Below are 23485 nucleotides of genomic sequence, written 5' to 3' on the forward strand. Positions count from 1 at the left end.
ACATATGAAAATCATCTAACATACAATTTAATGTCATATGTCAACTTTATATTAATCACTAAAAGAATTAAGCATAGATTTTCTTTTTTATTAAGAATCGACAATAATACATTTTATTATTATTAATATATTTTTTTACATGGTATGTGTCAATTTCAGGTTAAATATTATACCATTTTTAGAGTTCTATAAAAATTTGATACTTGAAAAACTCGGTGCTTCCATGTAGAAAAAACAAGTCGTCTCTCCCCTGCAGTTAAGAGATGGCGTCTGCTGTTTATATTGCAGAGTGCACGGAATTTTTCCATGGCGCCACGCTGCCCGCGCGTCAATTTGGCATCCATGACTCCAAGGTTCGAGTGTCTATAAAAGTATAATCCCTATCCAGAAAGCCAACGACCTTAATAGATTTGTTGCGTTGCAAAATTCGATCTGCACACTGTAGCATGGGTAGCTGCAGAGAAAACACGAGGGAATTTTTGTGCTATGTCAATAGTGGATTATGTTGTCCAAGCTCAACCATGTTTTAGAAAATATGTATGTAATTATTAATGAAGTTATTTATTAATATTTTAAAAATTTATTTGATCGAATTTTAATGGCTAGAATGATTATTATGATTAGAAATTTTATTATATAAAATTAGTTTATTCTTGTATTTTAGTAACTAAATTTTTTAATTCTAAAAGAAAATACGACAATTACGCTAATTATAAGCTAGGGAAAAATTGTTGTCAAGAATGTGTTTCATGTTCTTGTCAATTAATTTGGATTTATTGTTTTTTTTTAGTAATTAGGGATAGTTTGGAGACTCTTTGATATAATTACATAAATGCCTTATCTTCTAAACAACTTTAGTATAGACATAGTATAGTGTTCAAGTTCACAAAAGGCTCAAAGAACAATTTTTTCTAGGATTTGGTTATTTTAGAGCTATCAAGCACATACAAAATCAAATTTCTGACACTATATTTCATTTTTCCATCTCATGTATTAATTCCTTAATATTAAATAATAATAAAATTACATCTTAAGAAATTTGATAACACTGGGTGATTGATACATCCAGATTTATGATGGATTTATGCCAATTTATATTTTATATGTTCTCATGTACATATATAAATAACAATTTTTTTTTTTGTCATGGAAATATGTATATGAATAGGTTTTTCTTTTGGATACATGATAACAACATTATCATATTACTATTATGGTAAAATTAACAATATTCTAAATTTTTAATTCTAACTCAAAAACATAAATTTAAGAAAAAGCACACACATATAAAATCTTTGAGAAAATTTGTATTTTTAAAATTATAAATTTTTGTTATTATTATTAGTGATATATGATAAATTTAACAATTTTTTTGTTTATAATTTTAATTCAAAAACATAAATTTAAAATTAGTTTAAAATTATTTCTATTTTTTTTTTATTTTTATTTTTAACCAAAATGAGAATTTTGTATTCATATTGTAGCAAATACATCAAGTAGTACATAGCTATATCTTCAAAAAAAATTCTAAGTTTTCTTATCTAGCAAAACGACAAATTTTTCCAAATGGACTCCAAACTCGACAACAAAAAATGAGGGTTTTGTAGGTATATACCTTACAAAACTGACCCACCAAAACACAAAATTTACATGTCATACTATAATCCTTCATAATTGTGCAAGGTCAATCTATTTAGCTCTAAGGCATAGGAGAGGGCATGATTCGGCCATTAATTTCTAAATCTATAATATTAATTTACACCCTTTCATTAGTGCATAAGTCAGCATCTTTATTAAGATCACAAAGAAGATGGAAATATGCTATTGAAGAGAATTGTTTAAATCTCTAATCTTAATTTACACCCTTTCATTAGGGCATAAGTCAACATCTTTATTAGATCACAAAGAAGATGACAATATGTTATTGAAGAGAACTCTTCCTCTACTTTTCTAGTTCTTTTCATAGGAATTTTTAATTTTTTGTCCCTCGAAGAGGAGCCCTTCACTAAATATTGAACGAGGGAGTCTCCCAAAATAGTGAGAGATGTGTCCTTATTTTCTTTGCCTAGCTAAATCCCCTCGTAGAGGGCATAATCTTCAACTTAGTTTTTTTCATGTATCCTAAGCCCCATGAATACTTTGCAACTTTGACTTCCTCTGAATCATACAACACCCTCTCTTGCCACCCCTTTTTAATTTTAAAACATATATATATATATATATATATATATATATATATATATATATATATATATATATATATACTTTAGGCTCATGCTACATGACAACATGAGACTGGACTATAGAGCCTGTGTGCAAATATAAGTCTAAATTGACTTTATCTGCTTGAGCACAACGATAGATCTGTAACTTAATATGTGAATCAATTTTTCAAACATATAAGGTAAATCTAGTGAGACAAATGTATAGTTGCTGAAGTTAAATAAGCCAATGTATGGTTTCCAAAGTCAAATAATAATAATATAAATGGATGAATTAGAATAAAGTCATTGCATGTAGAGAAAAGTATATGGGTTTTGAGTAAAACCAATAGAAGGTATGGGTCGAAGGGTAGTGTCATCAACCCTTTGCCAACCAAAGCACCATTCTTAAGAATGATGTTGACCATCCACTTTTGGGATAAAGGTTTATGTAGCTTAAGAAGGCTACGAGTATCTTATTCTCATGGTAAGAAGGGTTCTTATATCGTAAGAGAGAGAAGAATACAAATAAGATTATATTCATGTGTCGAATTACAATTTTTAAACATGTTGGTTTAGGTGTTGAACACTTGATCTCTTTGATATATTTCTTCACTGGGTTGTTATTTATTGAATGTTAGATGGAGAAAGGAACTTATGAAAGATAAAAGAAAGCATTTATTATATATTAATGTTTGACGGAGAAAGGAAGTTATGAATTATAAAAGAAAGTATTTAAGTAAGTGAAGCAATTGGAATGTTTATTTGCAGTAAAATAATTTATATTATTTTTATTACATAAATTTTATGAAGGTTAAAATTAGCTTAAAGGCTTTCCAAGAGTTTTAGAAGGATAGAACCAAATTTATTAAGTGTAAATTTGATAGAACAAGAAGTGTGAACCAGTAATGTGTATGTATTATCGATTGTTTGAAGCGTACTAAAACTATCTTTTATTTGCATGGTTTTCGTTGAGTGTAATCCATTCCTTATCTTAGTATGAAGTGATAAAAGAGTAGTGCAAATCATTGATTGTATGATATTATTCTAAGAACAATCTTCACACCTTTTTAGTTTGTTTGACATAACATAGTGGATTCTAGGAGGAGATAAATCTAAGAGTGGGTTTCATGAAAGTCCATTCTACCATTATGACAAGGGGGCTTCACTGGGGGAGCATTACCATACCACGTGCATTCATTTCGTGGGATAGTTGCATGGTGCAAGTAATGCGAACAGGAGATGCAAAGAATTGTTGAATGAACTACAAGGCTAATGCAATTAGACTTTGAGATGATGTAATTCAATGGACCTTTTATATTGGCAACCTTTAGGATTAACATTCCATTGTAGAGGTCTTCATTAGTTATATCGCTCAAATTTCTATGCTCTAACGCACAGACAGTGAGCATGACTATCCATAAGAAAAAATGATCAAGCTTAGATCTCCTATGAATTTCGATGTTAAAGTCGTAAAGCATCTGACGATAAATTCTTAAAACCATGCTCCAGATCTTCAATTGATTACATGGCATTACAGGGCAAGACAACGCCGTAAAAATCCCGAACAAAAGGTCTGGAGAAAAATTAGTATCCTTGAAACCAATCAAATCCAGGAGCATGCACACTTCCTTGCACACTTGTTTCAAAGCATCACTTCCTCCTCTTATTGACAAAACACAGCCCTGTTTTCAGGTTGGCATTGGCAATAGAGGCAGAGAAGATTAAATTTCTTCCACAACACTTTCCAATAATGCTCTTTCAGCACCTCGATTACAGAGAGAGAAGCAGTAGCCTCTGTGTGTGAAACATAGCAAGAGCTAATAAATGCTCAAGGACTCCACTGTAACGTGGATGATAGCGATGATGGTGAATCTCACTATGATGAGACACATGTGGAAGATGATTGTAAAGTTATATGTGAATTGGTGAATCCAGCCACAACTGATGGATTTGGTGAAGTTGAAATTGTCAATGAAATTGACAATGAGCACATGCATGCTCGGATATCATACCATAGTGTAGATGAACATTATGTTGATGATATGTGTGGTTTCTTTTCTGAAACAGGGGTTGATTGTGGCAATATGGTAAGTGCAATGTTTGATAAAACATTGAAGGTTGAAGATGTCACTGTAGCAGCAAGATATGAAGCCGTTGGAACTGTTCATGAAGCAATATGTCATCTAGCAGTAGTTGATGATCAAGAACATGATGAAGTGATTGAAGAGTTTTTTATGAGAATGTTCACTAACATCATAGTAGTTGAAGACAACCTCCATGCAATTGAAAATAAGGCAGATGTAGAGCAAGAGGCTATCACTGAAGAGAGTCATATTAAAGTTGTTTTTAACATTGTTTTTTAATATGCAGGTGTTCAAAATAGCATGGGAGTAGAAGTTGAAAGAAAGGTTGTTAATAAATTTGATGCAGATTACAATAAAAAAACAACAGTACCTGATGATGAAAGTGAAAATAATGATATGGATGTTTCTGAATACAAAGATGAATGCATTGAAACCATTTTTCAACAATGGAGTCAAGAAGAGATAACATTTTTCTATCAAGAAATATGGAAAAAAGAAAGTCATGAATATGAAGAGCAAAGAAGACAGTTTGAAGATGCAATGTTGTGGCAACAATCCATAGTTGAATGAATATTTGAAGAGGAAGGTGTAGAAGACATGATCCAATTGTTTTTTAGAACAAGTTCAAAACAAGTCAAAGAAAAATTGCAGTAACAACAAGTGAATAAAGCCTACAGCAAGAAAGTTCAACAGAGAATGAAGCAATTTCGAGGATATAGAATCTGGAAGTAGAGAAAAAGAAAATGCAAAATTGTAAAATTCTTGAGTCATTGTAAGCCTAGCTGAGACATAGACCAGCAAGCATGTTTATGTGATAGTGAAGTCATGTTGAGTCATACGGTCGTAATTAAGGGGGAGTGTTAGAAATTGTAATTACTCTCGCATGTGGAGTTGGCTAAACATAGAGAGTCAGTTAACTGAGTGATTGAGTGTTTGAGCGTTGAGTCCAGTCAAGTTAAGTGATAAAGGACTTTTAGTGTGTGGTGAGTGATTGGGTATTTGAGTGTTGAATCCAGTCAAGCGATAGATGACTTTTAGTGTGTGGTTGCATGTGGATGCATGCCAAGATATGTTAGGCAAGTCGCTAGTTGGAAAAGGTTAAATACCATTCACCGAGTTCATTGTAATCATCATGTTTTGTGTAATCAATAGAATAGTAGTTTTTCGTGTCTTTTATGTGTGAATTCATACTTTGTCTCCTTTGCCTTTTCAACACCTGCAACCCTCACAACCTTTGTTTATCGACAACCTTCACTGGAGCTCAATAACTACGTGCAACCTTCAAAACTTATGTTTACCTTCACTATTATGTCTATGTAATAGTGTTTTCCTTCTTCCCCATTGTGTAATGTAATGTGTAGTATGTTCTAGGTTTAGTTTAACGGATAAGTTTATGTTGCTATAAGATTTAAGTTTCAAAATTTGTTTTTTTTTTTTAATTTTTACTTTAAAATTTAGAATTTAGGTTTTCAAATTAATTTTTTTAATTAATTTCTTTTAGTTTAATGTTCATAATATTAGAGGAAGTCCTAAACTCCGCTTAAAAGTCCCCTATTTTTGAGGGACAGTCTTAAAGTACACAATGGAATTCCTGGCCCACTGGTGAAATCATTAGTACGAAATAAATGTCATTAATTTCGGTTGCTAAACGCCATGAATGGACCGTCGCCCTTAGCAGGACAACTACGTAAATATATGATATTTGTTAGCATCAAACATGACGTTCTAATAATAATATAATTCTTCCCTCCACAACTGAGGACGCCAGCGATCACAAAAGATGCCCCACGCAAATGAATAATTGTACAAGTAATTGTCGCAGGAAGAGACGAAGCAGGCTACACCCAAGTGGTAGTGGAAATGGACCTTCGATTACGTAATTATAAGATATTTGTTGGCATGGAACGTGATTTCATGATAATAATATAATTCTTCCCTCCACAACTGAGGACGCCGACCAGCACAAAAGATGCCGCACGCAAATGCCAACGTGGGATGTGCTTGATCACCAATTAATTTTAAGTATTAGTGGTCAGCCCGGATAACGGTATCGGAGGAAGCGACAGAGCCAGGCCTCGAATTTCAAATTCTCTTTGCTCGTCAAATGAGAATTTCATGACGTTTTTGTATTCTACATGTCTTTCATTTTAAGTTTTATCTCAATAAATCAGGTTTTATGTTAATAAATTAAATCAGTAACATTGGATCTTCTTTCATTTAACCTTTTTATGTAATAATGAAGAAGTAATTCTATGTTTGTTCATAAAGCTTTGAGGTAGAATCATATAGTTTTCACATAGAACATCCGCAGTGTGAGCATGGCCATTCAAGCTTCCAATGTGAGTATAATACTAATTATATTACACTATATGATGTTGAAAATATTGTGGAATTATGGCAATTTACTAAAAGTAATAGCTAGCAGCATTTATTCATGCTTAACAGAACATTATTTAAACCAAATTACCAAAGTTGTGCTTATAATTGCAAACTTCCAGAGGTCGCATAGATATATCCATCTCTAACAAAAGCAAATGGCTGAAATGTCAACAGGGGATCCCCAATCTCGACAATCTTCAATCACGGAAACACTTGAACAGTTACAAATCTTTCTTGTAAACTTATTTTTGAGTTGACAATTTCAAACGTTGCCAAAACAATAATTTAGGTTTTTTTTAACAGATCAAGGCTAGAGTTCAATTCATAAACGACCTTTAGCATAAACAGAGCTTTCTCATGCGTGTACAAACCAGATTGAATCGAGTTTCCTCATAAATTCCAAAACAAGAAAGGGAAAATTCTAATTAAGAACCCTTTTCATTATTCTAAAAATGCTTAGAAAATTCTAATCACAAACCTTTTTCATTATTCTAAAAAGGCTTTTAAAATTCTAATCACACACATTTTTCATTCTTCTGTAATATTTTATGTAGTTTTACCATTAGCAACACATCTGCAACAATGTACAGAGGACAAAATGTTCAAACATTTGTCAACCCGGAAACATTATTTTTAACATATTCTCCTACGTATATTATATATGAAAGTTTTCAATATTTCCTCACTAACATACTCGAATTCTAGTTTTATTACAATTTCCGGATAAAAAAAAAAAGGATGTGTATGACTAAAATTAAAAAGAAATATTTGTTTTTCATTTTTTTTTAACTTAATTTAATAAAAATAAAAACAAACTGACACCAGTAAGTTTTCAATCTAGTTTTATTATAATTTCCAAATCCAAAAAAATAAGATGTCTGATTAAAAATAGAAAACAAATATTGGGTATTCATTTTTCTACCTTTATTAAATAAAAATAAAAATACAACACAATTTCAAGTAAATTTTGCTCAGGTATGTTAAGATTAGAATGTATGAATGATTTAAAATTCAAGTTAATTTTTTATTTATGATTTCTATATTTTTAATTTCCAAAAAAAAAATAATTTGAAGTTTGAGTTAAGAAATATGTATTATATTTTGGTATTTTTTCTTATAGGAATTTCTATATGTATTTGAAAAAAGAATTCAATAGCTAAATCATGATTTCCTAAAAAAAAAAAAAAAATCTTTTTTCAGTGAAGTTTGAATTAAGAAATCTGTATTATTTCTTGGTTTTTTATAGGAATTCCTGTATGCATTTGAAAAAAAAATTCCAAAAGTCAAACCATGATTTCTTAAAATTATCACCATGAAATTTGCTACCTGTTAATAGCATGTAATTTCAAAGTATACGGAAATTGCCAAATATGATGGTTCATAGTGATTTTTTAAATATATTTTTAAATACATAAATAGATTTAATGTCTAGTGATATTTGAAATAGAATTAAATTGGTTATATTTTAGTTAAATTGGTTAAAAATTCTTACCTATTGCAATTTGAAAATTCAAAATCTTTAATTTTGGATTCCAGAAAACTACCAAATAGCATGAAACATCTTATCCACTCCAATTTTGAAAATTTAAAATCCTCAACTTTAGTTTCTAGAAAACTACCAAATAGCATTAAACACTGTTATACAGATTTTAGATACTAAAAATTCTATGCTTCAGTTAATTACTTAAAATTTATTTGGATGAGTGTTGGATTACTTAAAATTTATTTCGATGAGTGTTGGACAGCTTACTAAGTTTGGACAGGCTCCTTAGTTATGAAATTCCTTACTTAACAAGGTTTCGAACCTTAAAATTTATTTGGATGAGTGTTGGATTACTTAAAATTTATTTGGATGAGTGTTGGATAGCTTACTAAGCTTGGACAGGCTCCTTAGTTATGAAGTTCCTTATTTAACAAGGTTTCGAACCTTAAAAATTTTGTAAAACAATTTTCAGAACATCATGCACAAAATTGGGGAGAAATGGACGAAAATGTTGATTTTGAAATTTTGATTCATAAATAAATCTAATACTTTAAAAACCTCTTATCTATTCCAATTTTGAAAATTCAAAATCTTCAACTTCCAATTCCAGAAAAAAATACCAATAGCATTAAACTTCTTATCCACTCGAATTTTAAAAATTCAAAATCCTCAACCTTTTAATTCTAGAAAACTACCAAATAACGTTAGAGATTTGTTGGCATTGGGCATGGGATTTGAAAACTACCAAATAACGTTAGAGATTTGTTGGCATTGGGCATGGGATTTGATTGATGAACAATAACTGAATGAGTAATTGTTGTAAGTCCCGATAACGGTGGTTGCTACAGAGCAGGTTCTGGAGTTTCTCTTTTGTCAGTAATTAGTTGAAGTGGTAGTGGTCAGCCACGTGGTACTACAGGTGGAGTTTTTCTTTCGTCTATATTTCAGCGTCCATTGCAGTTTCCAATTGAAACCCATTTTTATTCTCCTCACCAGAAGACATGGCATTTACTGTTTATGTTGCAAGATGCACACCATGCTCTGCGTTTTCGCCATTGTTCCACGACGCCAAGCTTCGTTCTTCGGCTCTGCGCTCTAATTTGGCCAGATCGCACATGGTTTCCATGACCCCATGGTTGCCTTTTTATTGGATCGAATTTTTCAATACAATAAGGTTTTTTTTGTTGATTTTTGCATTCTTTTCATTTGTTTCATGTGCTTCTGGATACCAAGGTATAGGTTTATTTCATAGGTTTCTTTGTACGAAGTTATAGGTTTAAATCCGCTAGAATATATGTATCATTGATCAGATCAATTCTTCGGCTGTATTGAAAACGCCGAATTTTCTCATTGGAGCGGGATTGCCAGACACTATAGATCGGTGACAGAGGTGACAGATCGATCTGACAGGTATTGTTTTTTGTTGTTGGGTAGATTCATTTTGTAGATCTGGTCAGAATGAGTAATACGATGGAATCTTACCTTAACGAATCTGGTAAACTTGATGGATCTAACTTCACGAATTGAAAGTTTAAGATCCAGACCTTGCTTGAGGGTGTGAATTCTTGGTCCATAGTTACAGGCGATGAGCGGAAGCCGAACACAGGGCCATAGGAGCATGATTGGGAAAAACGAGAGAACAAGGCCAAAGTCTTGTTTAAGATGTCTATGAAGGACAACGTTATTGCACACATCAGAGACTGTAAAACGTCCGCAGACATCTGGACGAAAATCAAAAATGTGTATCAGACCCAGAACACAAGCCGAGTCTTGGCACTTAAAAGCAAGCTATTTTCAATGAGGATGGATGAAAGGGAGACTGCTACTGCATTTGTTGCGCAAATTAAAGATGTGAAAGACGGATTGGGGGCCATCGGAGTGACGGTGTCTGATGAAGATCTTGTCGCAATCACAATGAACAGGATGCAAGATGAATTTCAAACGTTCATCATTGGATTCTCGGCAAGGGAGAAAGCACCCACATTTGATGATCTCACAGGGATCTTGCAGCAAGAGGAGGAGCGGCGGCAGAACTTGAACCCCCAGAGTGATGATCTTGCGCTGATGGCGAAACGACGATCATTCAAAGGAAAGCAGTCACAGCAGCAATCAAAGCAGAAAGGAGGAACATCACATAAGAATTCACATTCTCATAAAGGTATGCTTGCAAATCATTCTGAAAAGAAATGTTATTATTGTGGAAAGAAGGGTCATATACAGAGTGAATGTTATAAGAAGCAGGCTGATGATGCAAAGAGGAGGCAGGCAAATGCAAAGCACAGAGGATACTTTGTTGAAGAAGATAAAGACTTCAGTCATGAATTTCGACTATTCACAGTCGACTGTGCCCTTTCAGCATCTAATGAGGACGATATTTGGTATGTCGATTCCGGAGCATCCTCTCACATGACAGGTAAAAAGGAATTTTTTGATAGTCTTGAAGAAAGTATAAATGGATCAAAAATATATCTAGGAGATGATAGTGGATATGAGATTAAAGGTTATGGGGTGATTTTAGTTAAGTTACCAAATGGAAAAATTAGTCACCTTACAAATGTTTTATATGTACCTGGAATTAAGAAAAATCTGATATCTGTATCCATGATGGCTGATCAAGATATGCAAGTTGAGTTGTTCAAGACTCATTGTGTGATAAAGGATTGCAGGAATGAAATAGTTGCAACAGGCATGCGAGTTGGAAGCCTATACAGACTGGATGCAAAAAGTATACCAAAGAAAGCCATGGTTGCAGGAGGATCGACAACCGAACAACTCTGGCATCAAAGGTTCGATCACTTGAATCTGCAGGACCTCATGTTATTGCAGAAGAAAGGTATGGTTGAAGGACTCCCTATCTTTCATAATATTCAGTTAAATTGTGATGGTTGTGCCTTAGGAAAAATGCATAGAGAACAGTTTCCTCTGCATGATAGCAGGAAGGAAACAGATATTTTAGAACTAGTGCACACTGATGTATGCGGACCTATGCAGACAAGGTTGCTAGGAGGAGCATATTATTTTCTGTTATTTACTGATGACTGCACTAGATATTCATGGGTTCATTTTTTGAACAAGAAAAGTCAGACTTTCCAGTGCTTTATAGAATTTAAAACCTTGGTGGAAAAACAATTTGGTAAGAGTATAAAAATTCTCCGATGTGATCAAGGGGGAGAATACAAGCTAAGGGAATTCATGAAATTCTGCAAATCTCATGGGATTGTTCAGCAGTATACAGTGCCACACACACCACGGCAGAATGGAGTTGCAGAGCACAAAAACAGAACCTTGGTGGAGTGCGCAAGGAGCATGCTACAAGGTAAGGGTCTGTCTAATAGTTTTTGGGCAGAGGCTATCAACGCTGCTGTATATTTGAAGAATAGAAGTCCTACCAGGTATCTTGGCTTCAAAACCCCTTTTGAAGCTCTATATGGATTTAAAACAGCAATAAATCATCTAAGAGTATTTGGGTCAAAAGCATTTGCCCATATACCCAAATTTGATAGGAAGAAATTAGACCCTAAAGCAGTTATATGCATCTTTGTTGGTTATGGCACAAAATTTAAAGCATATAAATTATTCAATCCTGAGTCTCGTAAGACATTTGCAAGCAAGGATGTAGTGTTTCATGAACAGGTATAGGAAGGGAAAGATGACGTTGGTGATGATTGGCACATTCCATTGTTGTTGGAGGAAAGCAGCGAGGATGAAAGAGAGTAGGAGCAGAAAGAAGAGCAAAAAGAAGAACAACAAGAAGGTGATAATGCAAGCCCAGTTATAGCAGAATAAAACAAATTTGAGGTAAGTCCCCTACCAAGGAGATTAGGTAGGAAGACTTAATTACCGTTAAAATTGAGAAACTATGCTTTGATGTCAAAGGTTTTGAACATTGTAGAACCCTCTAATTACAAAGAAGCTAGTCAATTTAAGGAGTGGAGAGCTGCAATGAATGAAGAAATGGAATCAATTCTTAGAAATGATACTTGGGATTTAGTTGAGCTGCCTAAGAATAAAACACCCATAGGATGTAAATGGCTGTTTAAACCAAAAATGAATGCAGACAAAAGCATAGAGAAATTAAAAGCTAGGCTGGTTGCAAAAGGTTATTCACAACAGGAAGGTATAGATTTTGATGATACTTTTGCACATGTAGCAAAGTTAAATACAATCAGAATACTTATTGCTTTAGCTACTAAATGTAATTGGGAATTACACGAACTTGATGTTAAATCTGCATTTTTAAATGGTGATTTAAAAGAGGAAATTTACTTAGTACAGCCAGAGGGATTTGTAAAGCAGGGGCAGGAACATCTTGTTTGCAGATACCATGGAGATTCGCAAATCTCTCACCAAGAATGGCGAATATTTTACTCAATTATAAAATCTTGTGTTTATTGAATACACAAATGAAATCATTGCATTTCTTTAAAATATATTTTGAAATCAAAATTACCAAAATTACATATCGATAACCTAGTGGGTGTAGGATAAAATTCACCCGTGCCATTCACAGAAAGCATGAGAAAAAACCTAATACTATATATAAAACCAAGAAAAATTCAAATTCATCACTTCTAGGGACCTCGTAACCACCCTTCCAATACACAAGTATGTTCCTGTTTGCAATTAGAAAAATTACCCAAATTACAATTTGTTTACTCCAGCATATGTTGGAAATTTATAGAAGGATGACTAGTGCAATCAATCCATTCCTTTTAGCCCTGGATTTGTTTCAGTTTAAAACATAAGTATACAAATATACCTGTCCAATGTCTATGCTTTAACCATTCACCTTAAGATGTTTTTACAATATAATTTCCTAAGTCTATTTAATATCTTCATTATCATAAAAACCAACCTATATCCATCTTAACTCCACATCTACCACTCTTGGGGGGATGAAATCTATTTATCCCTCTGAGCACTTAGTAGACCCAGAATTAAGATGGATTTAAGATGATAGAATTTCCCCTTTAAATAGTTTATGCTCACATGAATACCATGGTATTACCATGGGTCAATACCATGGGTTATCATAAACCTGGAGCTTAAAAATCACTATTAGTAATTTATAAAAATTAATAAAATTAATAGTTGACCAAGCTAAAATTATTTTTTATTTTAACCAAGCTAAAATGTTTAACATACATTAAATTACAACATCCATTTTTACTCTTGATCGGATCAAATATTTTTCACTCTATTCTAGTTTGCATATCACGATATTTGATACCTCTCGGGGGTTAGTAGATCCAGAGTAAAGATGGATCTATGCTGGTTTAATTCCCCCATTTAAATAGGCTACATTTCAGGTGAATACCATGGGTCAATACCATGTGCCATTTTTATTTTTATTAATACTAATATTAAGGTTAATAATGTTTTTTTGCATGGTACTAATAACAATCTAGTCCATGGTATTTGTCCCATAGTATTTTGCCCATAGGTTTCACCTAAATATAACACATTTTTTGAGTGTTCATAAATATAAGGTGACTTATGGAGCAAATATAAAAAAATGTTTTATTTGTTTACCATACCTCTAGTTTATTTATATTTTTATTAATTTGCCATACCTTTTTTACAAATATGGTATTTGGCCCATAGGATTCACTTAAATAAAACCTCTTTCTTGAGCCTTCATAAATAGAACGAGGGTTATGGACTAAATATAAAAAGAGTTTTATTTATTTACCATGCGTCTAGTTTATTTATATTTTTATTTATTTACCATACCTTTTGAGTAAGTATAAAAAGACGTTTTATTTATTTACCATACCGCCACTTTACTTATATTTTTATTTGTTTACACCCTTGCATGTATATAAGGTGACTTATGGAGTAAATATAAAAAATGTTTTATTCATTTACCGTACCTCTCATTTATTTATATTTTTATTAATTTACCATACCACTTTTATAAATATGGTGTTTGGGCCTTTGGCCCATAGGATTCACTTAAATAAAACCTATTCTTGAAAATGGGCGAATGGATTCACTTAAATAAAACCTATTCTTGAAAATGGGCGAATGGAAGGTTGTAACTCCTAATTTCAAGGGCTAAATTTAACTTTTTTACCCTCTCCCTTAAAATAAGGTGGGCTATTTGAGGTGATTTGTAAAAATGTACTATGATACAAAATATTCGCCCACTAAAAATTTAAAACCCCTTCATTTCGCCAAAGGGCGAACATTCGCCCCTAAAATTTTCTATGTTCATTACTATCTGGGATTAGAAGTATGCAAAGATACTGGGCAAACTTTTCTTACCCAAGGGAAGTATGCTAGAAATCTATTGGAAAAGTTTGGTATGAACTAGTGTAGATCAACAGCGACACCTTTGCAGCAGAATCTAAAGTTGAGCAGTGACGATGGCACTAAATAGGTTGATGCTACAATGTATAGACAACTGGTTGGCAGCTTGATATATCTTATAACAACCAGACTTGACTTGGCATACTCTGTTAGTGTGTTGAGCCAATTCATGTCGAAACTGCTTGAAAGTCACTGGGTAGCAGCAAAAAGTGTGTTGAGGTATCTTTGTGGTACTGTTAATTATGGTATTTTATACACTGACGCATCCGATGTTACTCTAGCAGGTTTTTCAGATTCAGATTGGGCAGGTAACTTGGATGATCAAAGGTCCATCATAGGTTACGCATTCAACATAGGATCCGGGGTCATAGCATGGAGCAACAAGAAGCAGAATACTATAGCCTTGTCATCGTGTGAAGCTGAGTATCAAGCATTGTGTGCAGCGACGTGTGAAGCGATCTGGTTGAGAAGGCTTCTCAAAGATGCAGGAAAAGAACAGAAGAATCCCACTTCCATCAAAAGCGACAACCAGAGCACCATTAAATTGGCATACAATCCAGTGTTTCACAAAAACACCAAACATATAGACACTCAGTTCCATTTTGTTAGAGAGAAAATACAATGAAAAGAAATTGTTGTTGAATATTGTAAAACTTGTGACAATTTACCTGATATTTTTACAAAGCCACTTGCACGTGTGAAATTTGAATTGTTTAGAAGGATGTTAGGAGTCCAGGAGAACCCTTTCTCCATTAAGGGGGGGAGTTAAAAATAATTAATATTATTTTGTATTGATGGAGAAAATGGTTACATTGTTGTAAAATTCTCCCTAGTTTAAGATTAGTTCCTAAAGTTTAGGGGTTTGGGTGCAACTTCCTAATTCCTAGTATTGCATTTAATGATGTAATCTTTCATTGATGAAATAGAGTGTACGAGAGTGATCTCTCTGTTTGTGAGTGTAGTCTCCAGCTGCAGGCCACACCTGAGAGCTACATCTCTTTCTTTTCAATTATGTTCACATTTGATCTCTTTTCACTTACATTGCTAGCTATTATAAAGTGTTGGACACCTAATCCTCAATGGGTTAGTGTGGAAGCTCAACAGACAAAGTAGTCCAAGAGACCTTGGGATGTGAAACCCAACGGTCACAATAGTGTACTATAAATGTATATCATTTGTCAATAAAAAATTGTACTGCATGTTTTATCTTTCATATTTTCTCTTGCTGCCCATGTGTGTTTAACATGGTATCAGAGTAGGCGTATTCCTGCCCTGCATAATTATTTTGAGCCATTTTTTTTATGGCCCTTATGTGTAGATCATTTCAGGAATATTTTCTCAGCTAAATTTTAGCTGCAACTTATCATTTCTCCAACGCCATTTTTGGCCTCTCTCTGCCATTCTGAATCTGCTCAGTCATAATAATCTATGACTTAAATTCTCCATTCTGAAATCCTATCAGCCATATTTTAGCTGAGTTCTCTGCACCCACTAACCAATAGAGAATCCTGGAAACTCTGACTCATTATTCCCCTGCAACTCATTATTGTTCCACTGACCTCCACTACTGAATTTCGTTGAAGCTAAATTAAATTTGCCTATCTGCCAAAGGAACGATCTACGGACCTTCATATGCTTTCTTTCTAAACGCTGTCCTGACTAAGTCTGAGCACTGTCATAAACATTCATCATAAATCTTCACCTGAACGCTGTCCTGATTGAGCGTTGTCATAAACGTTCACTTGAACACTGCTAGCCTGCTCCATCACTAGCGTTGTGCGTTAAAATTGTTTTTGAAGGACTTCAATGAGGTCTTATCCCATTGCTAGTGGCATCCCATTCACCATTTCTTCATGGCACTGCATTACTTGATGAGACAGCTGCTCCATTAATCTGCATCATGCAGAAGGACTGTCTTAAATTCTGTGGTTCATTTGATTTCTCAACACCATATGCAAAGACCCTTGACCAAAGAAAACTAAGCTACGGATATGTCGTTCTGATGTTCACTCTCTTTGGTGGCATCACAAAGGCTGTTGGAGGTCCTACCAAGATCCGAACTCAGGTCGCTGGATTCAAAGTCCAGTGTGCAGAAGCGTGGTGTGTGAGCCCTGGTCTCACGAAACTACACCATAGAACCGTCTCACTGCATGGTCGGCGCTTCTTTTATGACTTCGTTCCTTCTGTCAACGCTTCTTTTGTGAGTTTGAGCAGCAAATCATTTGTGTTGAATATTTTGACATGCCATCACTGTTTTGGTACAATGTTATTCACCACAACCGTTGAATGGGATTTTGACAAATGAAGAAGAGAAATTTGATGTGTCGAAATCGGTATTTATGTTGCATTGTTATGCGAATTAATTTTGTTGTATGCTAAACGTTGCGTGTGATGGTTTGGTGCTTGAATGCATGGTAGTTTTCCTTGGAAGATCTTGTTGCGTGTATAAGACTCTATGTCAGAAATTAAAACGATGGATTGATATTGGATTTTGTGGATGGTGGACATACATGGTTTAGTATTAAATGTGATTGAGAAGCTCCATCGAGACCCATGAGCCATTATCATTATTTCTCCATTATCGTTATTTCTACATTATTTCTGTCCATAACGCATCTGTCCATATTCCTTTCTGCTACGCCACTGCGATCTGTCCATAACGCTCTCTATAACGCATATGTCTCTCATAAGCCGCGGCTTGTCTCTGATCGCATCGGAAACTGAATAGTCGAGGTTCTAATCTCCATTATTTCTGCACTCCATCTCTAGTATCTATTGTTTAAAATTGGTCGCTGTAAAAGAGCAGTGGTGTACATATGTATTGGGCTGTAGGTATACATATTATATTATAGTCATTGAACTGTGGCATATGACAGCATATGGTGTGGCATATGACAATGTATTACTCCGGGAAACATGTTGTTCGGTGCGTTGATAAACCATGAACGTTGAAAGTCATGGTATATGTTTTTTGCTGCGCTGAAAAGCCTTTGAAAGGCTGTAAATGAAGTGATGGCAAATATGAGCGTTGGAATTAAGCATATGGTCTTTGTTGTGAAGCCGTAAAAGAAATCTTGAGAATTGTTCATCAACGAATCTCATATTGCAGCCATTGAATTGTGCTCCAAGACAATTCATCACCAGCAAAGAGGAAACGTAGTGAACTGTGACAGAAATGGTCCTGCAATTGCACCCAAGAATCGCCTTCTGCATAAACCACAACCACATGTGACAGGTAATTGATTTTTTGAGGATAAATTCTCTGAATTTTTGAGCGAATACGACGAACGAAGCTTCAGCGGCTGCTGTTTCTTATTATGAAGTATTTGAAGTTTGAATATAGAAAAAGGAAGTGTTGTGGTATGGAGCGAAGGTGTCAGGCAATTTGAATGAGAAGGGAAGCCCTGCGAGTATCGGCTTGAATTGGGCAGAGCCATCGCCACAACAAGGACGCGATGCAACAGGTAGATAGTCGAAGTCGCCGATTCGGTTGTGGTTGGGAGAGAATGTGCGCAGTCACAATCCTGCGACTGAGGTGACTGGTGTTAACCATTCATATTCCTGGGTAAACAGTACGCAACAGGCTCATCATCCTACAACGGAAAACCCTTTCCCTACATCATTCGGCCTGAATCTTCTGGCACATATGTCAATCAATTTCACTCTTTCCCTGTCAGCAAAAGAGAATGATCGACATGAGCGTTCCCTACTTTCACTCGATAGCAAGATCAGGACCGAGGGGAGCGCTTCCATCGGCCATGTAAGAAGAGGCGGCGGTGTGATAGGCACAAGATATCAAAGAACGCACAACGAGGAGGCAATTCCATTTCTTGGGCAGTGCACATTAGAAACAAATGTTGAGGTGCCATTTTGGGCACTGATAATTGCATATCTACTAATTTGTGTTAGCTGACATTTAATTATCAGGTTCTATCTTCCAATTTGCTCGTTGTTTAGTTAAGCTTTTGAATGAGAAAAGTCCATTATGGAGTAGCTATCACTTAATGGCCATTGCATTTAATTTCTGAATTTGCTTTTGGAAAATATAAGTTTATTTGGAGACTGTTACTACATGTGGAAGCATTAAAAACAATGTACAGTGAATAAACTTACGAAAATCACCCACCGTGGAGAACATTGTGGCAAAAATCATTTACATATCAAGGTTTATCTATTGAGATAATGACCAGACTTGAAGATGCATTAAAGTTATTGAATATCCTAATTCATTCCACTATTGATGGGATGCTAAAAGTCAACAAAGAAACTCTTTTTGACATTCAAACTTATTTGCAAAATGCACAAGAAAAAATCGATTTTTTGCAGCTTGAATCACAGCTATAGCAAGAAGAGATACATCAAAATAGACATCATTCTGGACCTGTTTCTGTTCAGAACAATGAAACAAACTCCCATAAACAACGAGGAAATATTGTTGAAGTTCATTCAGATCCAGTGCCCAATAAAGCAGCAGTTGTACATGCAGATGCAGAAACTCAGTCTTCACTTCCCAAGCCCATCATCAGACCTTGGGAACAGCTTGTCCACAACAAGCACAGAACTGGTCTTGGATATGACAAGGACTTGTCCTTTCATATTCCAGACTATGCCAAGCCCATTCAGTTTCAGAGTGTTGGATCCATTCATGACAGTTCACCTGCTCCTCATGACAGTTCACCTCCAGCTATTCCAGATTTTGCTCCTCTTCCACAGCAACAACAATAATAGATTGCGAAATGCCAACACTGTGACCGAGTTGGCCATTTGAAAGATCACTATTTTGATCTTCATCCATGTAAGCATTGTCATAAAACCAGTCATTCTTCACATAGATGCTTCAGAAACAAACGTCCTGCAACAACAAAGATTCATCTTGGATGGATCGCTTCTTGGCAATGGGCATCAATAGCCAAGAAGATATTCCAAACACATGTCAGAACTTTTTCCAGAGTATTGAATAGTCTTGCAGTTGAGTTTTCTCCATCATCTCACCTTGTATCTGACAGGGGGAGAAATGATGGTCATCTACAAGCTTCAAAGTTACATCAAGCGAGCCTGAGCCTCAACCTGCCACACCGTTTCAGAGTTGTAGCCAGAAACAAAGATGCCCGTGAACATGCCTTCAGTTGGTAATCTGGGACACTTCCTCTAGCATAAGACTTCAGCTTCTTGCCAGTTTTGGAAGAATTCCAGAAACAAAATTGAGAACACTTCCTCTAGCAGAAGACACCAGCTTCTTGCCAGATTTGGAAGAGTTCCAGGAATTTCACTAAGCATTCTAGAGTTGTTGGTTATCCTTAAACCATCACAGGTTGAGACTTCCCTTTTCAGGTTGAAGTTCTCCCTTTTATACGGGGTGAGACCTCCCTTTCATGGTTGAAGGTTTCCCTCTTCAAAACAATAGGAGCACTTCCTCTAGCAGAAGACTTCAGCTTCTTGCCAGTTTTGGAAAAGTTCCGGGAACTGCACTAAGCATTCCAGTGTTGGTGGTCATCCTTAAACCACCGCCCTTTATACCAACATTTCATAGAGCACATTCAACCTAGTGTTGCCATGCATTTTTTGCACATTTTGTATTACAGCTCTCTTCTTGGACTCATGCATAACCCTTCGGATTAAGGGGGGGAATGTTGGACACCTAATCCTCAATGGGTTAGTGTGGAAGCTCAATAGACAAAGTAGTCCAAGAGACCTTGGGATGTGAAACCCAACGGTCACAACAGTGTACTATAAATGTATATCATTTGTCAATAAAAAATTGTACTGCATGTTTTATCTTTCATATTTTCTCTTGCTGCCCATGTGTGTTTAACACAAAGTATTAGCAAATTATTTTATGGAATTTGGGAGTTTCCATGAATAAAAGTGCAGATCCTCTGTTAATCACATGTTTGGTTATGTAGTCATAGATTTTGTTTCTCAGTGATCTATATTTTAAATTCTAACCCTTCATTTTTTATTTTGCAGAGCATCTGCATATGATTTCCTAAATATGTATTTGATTATCATAAACTTCTAATGTCATCTTTCAGGGAATTCGAAAATATCAGAATCCACTTCCAACCACATGAAGAAAAGAAAAAGATCAGAATCCATTTCCAACCACATGAACCGCCAATAGGTGGCCCATTCCATGCCACCTGAGAAGGCTGAGATCTTTAAATCTGTAGAGGAGTGGGCAGAGAAAAATATACTGATTCATTTAAATCCCATTGAAAAGTCTTGGCAGCCACAAGACTTTTTGTCTGATCCTTCTTCTGAGGGCTTCATTGACCAACTTATAGAATTGTAGGAGTGGTCCCATGAATTCCCAGATGACTATTTAGTTTGTCTAGTGGGAGACATGATTACCAAGGAAGCATTTCCTACTTACCAAACTCAGCTTAACACATTTGATGGTGTCAGAGATGAGACTGGTGCTAGTCCCACTTCCTGGGCAACATGGACACGTATGTGGATAGCTGAGGAGAATAGACATGGTGATCTTCTTCACACATTATCTAATAGGGTGTGCGTTTAGTTGAATATTCAACAAACAAGTCCTGATTTAGAAACTTTCATGCGCTTCACCTTAGGACAACTATTGTAGTACTTTCTCTGTGTCTGTAAAATTATAATCCCTGTACAGGAAGCCAGAGAACTCACTGGATTTGTTGGATTGATAGCCTTGCTGAGTTTATTGGATTGGAAAATTCAAGCTGCACAGTTTATTTTTAATAGTTCATTTCTTGTTGTGCAGAGCACCTGAATTTAGTTCCCTAATTATGCACTTGGTTCTCATGCATTTCTGATGTCATCAGTTTCATCTTTCAGGGAAGAAAAGATTAAAATGCATTTCCAACCACATGAAGGTCGTGAACAGGTGGCTCATTCCATGCCGCCTGAGAAGGTTGAGATCTTTAAATCACTGGACGAGTGGGCAGAAAAAAATATATTGATCCATTTAAAACTTGTTGACAAGTCTTGGCAACCACAAGACCTTTTGCCTGATTCTTCTTCTGAGGGCTTCATTGACCAAGTTATAGAATTGCAGGAGCGGTCCCATGAATTGCCACATGACTATTTAGTTTGTCTAGTGGGAGACATGATTATTGAAGAAGCATTGCCTACTTATCAGACTTAGATTAACTCATTTGATGGTGTAAGAGATGAAACTGGTGCCAGTCTCACTTCATGGGCAACATGGACATGTATGTGGATAGCTGAGGAGAATAGACATGGTGATCTTCTTCATAAATATCTTTACTTGTCTGGCAGAGTGGACATGAGACAGATTGAAAAAACCATACAGTATCTTATTGGATTTGGAATGGTAAGTGACGATACAGTGTCTTAAAATCAAAATGAGAATTTTTAAAATCAAAATGAGAATTTTGCATTCATATTGTAGCAAATACATCTACTATTACATAGTTATATATTCAAAATTTCTTCTAAGTCTTCAAACTACAAAATTTTCCAAAGAGACTCCAAACTAGACAACAGAAAGTGGGGTTTTGTAGGTATATACTTTACAAAATTAACCCACCAAAAAACAAAATATACATATCATACTATAATCCTTCATAATTGTGCAAGGTCAATCTATTTAGCTCTAAGGAATAGGAGAGGGCATGATTCAACCATTGATTTTTAAATCTCTAATGTTAATTTACAATCTTTCATTAGTGCATAAGTCAACATTTTTATTGAGATCACAAAGAAGATGGAAACATACTATTGAAGAGAACCCTTTAAATCTCTAATCTTAATTTACACCCTTTCATTAGCACATAAATCAACATCTTTATTAGATCACAAAGAAAATGGAAATATGCTAGAGATCACAAAGAACATGGAAATATACTATTGAAGCGAACCCTTTAAATCTCTAATCTTAATTTACACCCTTTCATTAGCACATAAGTCAACATCTTTATTAGATCACAAAGAAGATGGAAATATGCTATTGAAGAGAACCCTTCCACTACTTTTCTAATTCTTTTCATAGGAATTTTTAATCTTTAGTCCCTCAAAGAGGAGTCCTTCACCAAATGTTGAATGAGGAGGGAGTCTCCCAAAATAGTGAGAGACGCTACCTTATTTTATTTGGCTAACTAAATCCCCTGGTAGAGGGCATAATCTTCAACTTGGTTATTTTCATGTATTCCTAAGCCTCATGAATACTTAAAAACATTGATTTCCTCTAGATCATACAATGCACCCTCTTGCCACCCTTTTTTAATTTTAAAACTTATTTTTATGTGCATTTTTAATATAAATATTTTATTATTATTTTCTAAACTAATTTTATTTTACACTCATGCTACATGACAACATGAGATTGGACTATAGAGCTTCGGTGGAAAGATAAGTCTAAATTGACTTGATCTGCTTGAGCGCAACGATAGATCTATGACTTAATATGGGAATCAATCATTCAAACATATATGGTGAATCTAGTGAGGCAAATGTATAATTTCCAACGTTAAATAAGAAAATGTATGGTTTCCAAAGTCAGATAATAATAATATGAATGAATGAATTAGAATAGAGTCATTGCATGTAGAGAAAAGCTTATGGGTTTTGAGTAAAACCAATAGAAAGTATGGGTCAAGGGTTAGTGCCATCAACTCTTTGCCAACCAAAGCACCATTCTTAAGAAGGGTTCTTATATAGTAAGAGAGAGAAGAATACAAGACTATGTTCATGTGCTAACTTAAAATTTTTAAACTTGTTGGTTTAGGTGTTGAACACTTTATCTTTATTATATATTTCCTTACCAATAGGTTGTTATTTATTGAATGTTAGATGGAGAAAGGAAGTTATGAATGATAAAAGAAAGCATCCATGTAAGTGATGCAATTGTAATGTTTATTTGCAATAGAATAATTTATACTTTTTTTATTTCATAAATTTTATGAAGGTTAAAACTAAGGTTATGCCCAAAGGCTTGCCAAGAGTTTAAGAAGGATAAAATCAAATTTATTAAGTGTCAATTTGATAGAACAAGAAGTGTGGAACTAGTCATGTGTATGTATTAT

At 34.7% G+C, this 23485-nt stretch overlaps 1 pseudogene; it reads left to right on the forward strand.

The window, feature by feature from the left end:
* The first annotated feature begins 263 nt into the window (after positions 1–263).
* LOC149203253 (palmitoyl-[acyl-carrier-protein] 4-desaturase 3, chloroplastic-like) overlaps positions 264–23485 on the forward strand; it is a 219860-nt pseudogene continuing 196638 nt past the window's right edge.

The sequence above is a fragment of the Pinus tabuliformis genome, chromosome 2_1 (genome assembly GCF_031772625.1).
Source record: "Pinus tabuliformis cultivar Carrire ecotype Pingquan chromosome 2_1, CPIR1, whole genome shotgun sequence".
Classification (NCBI taxonomy): Eukaryota; Viridiplantae; Streptophyta; class Pinopsida; order Pinales; family Pinaceae; genus Pinus; species Pinus tabuliformis.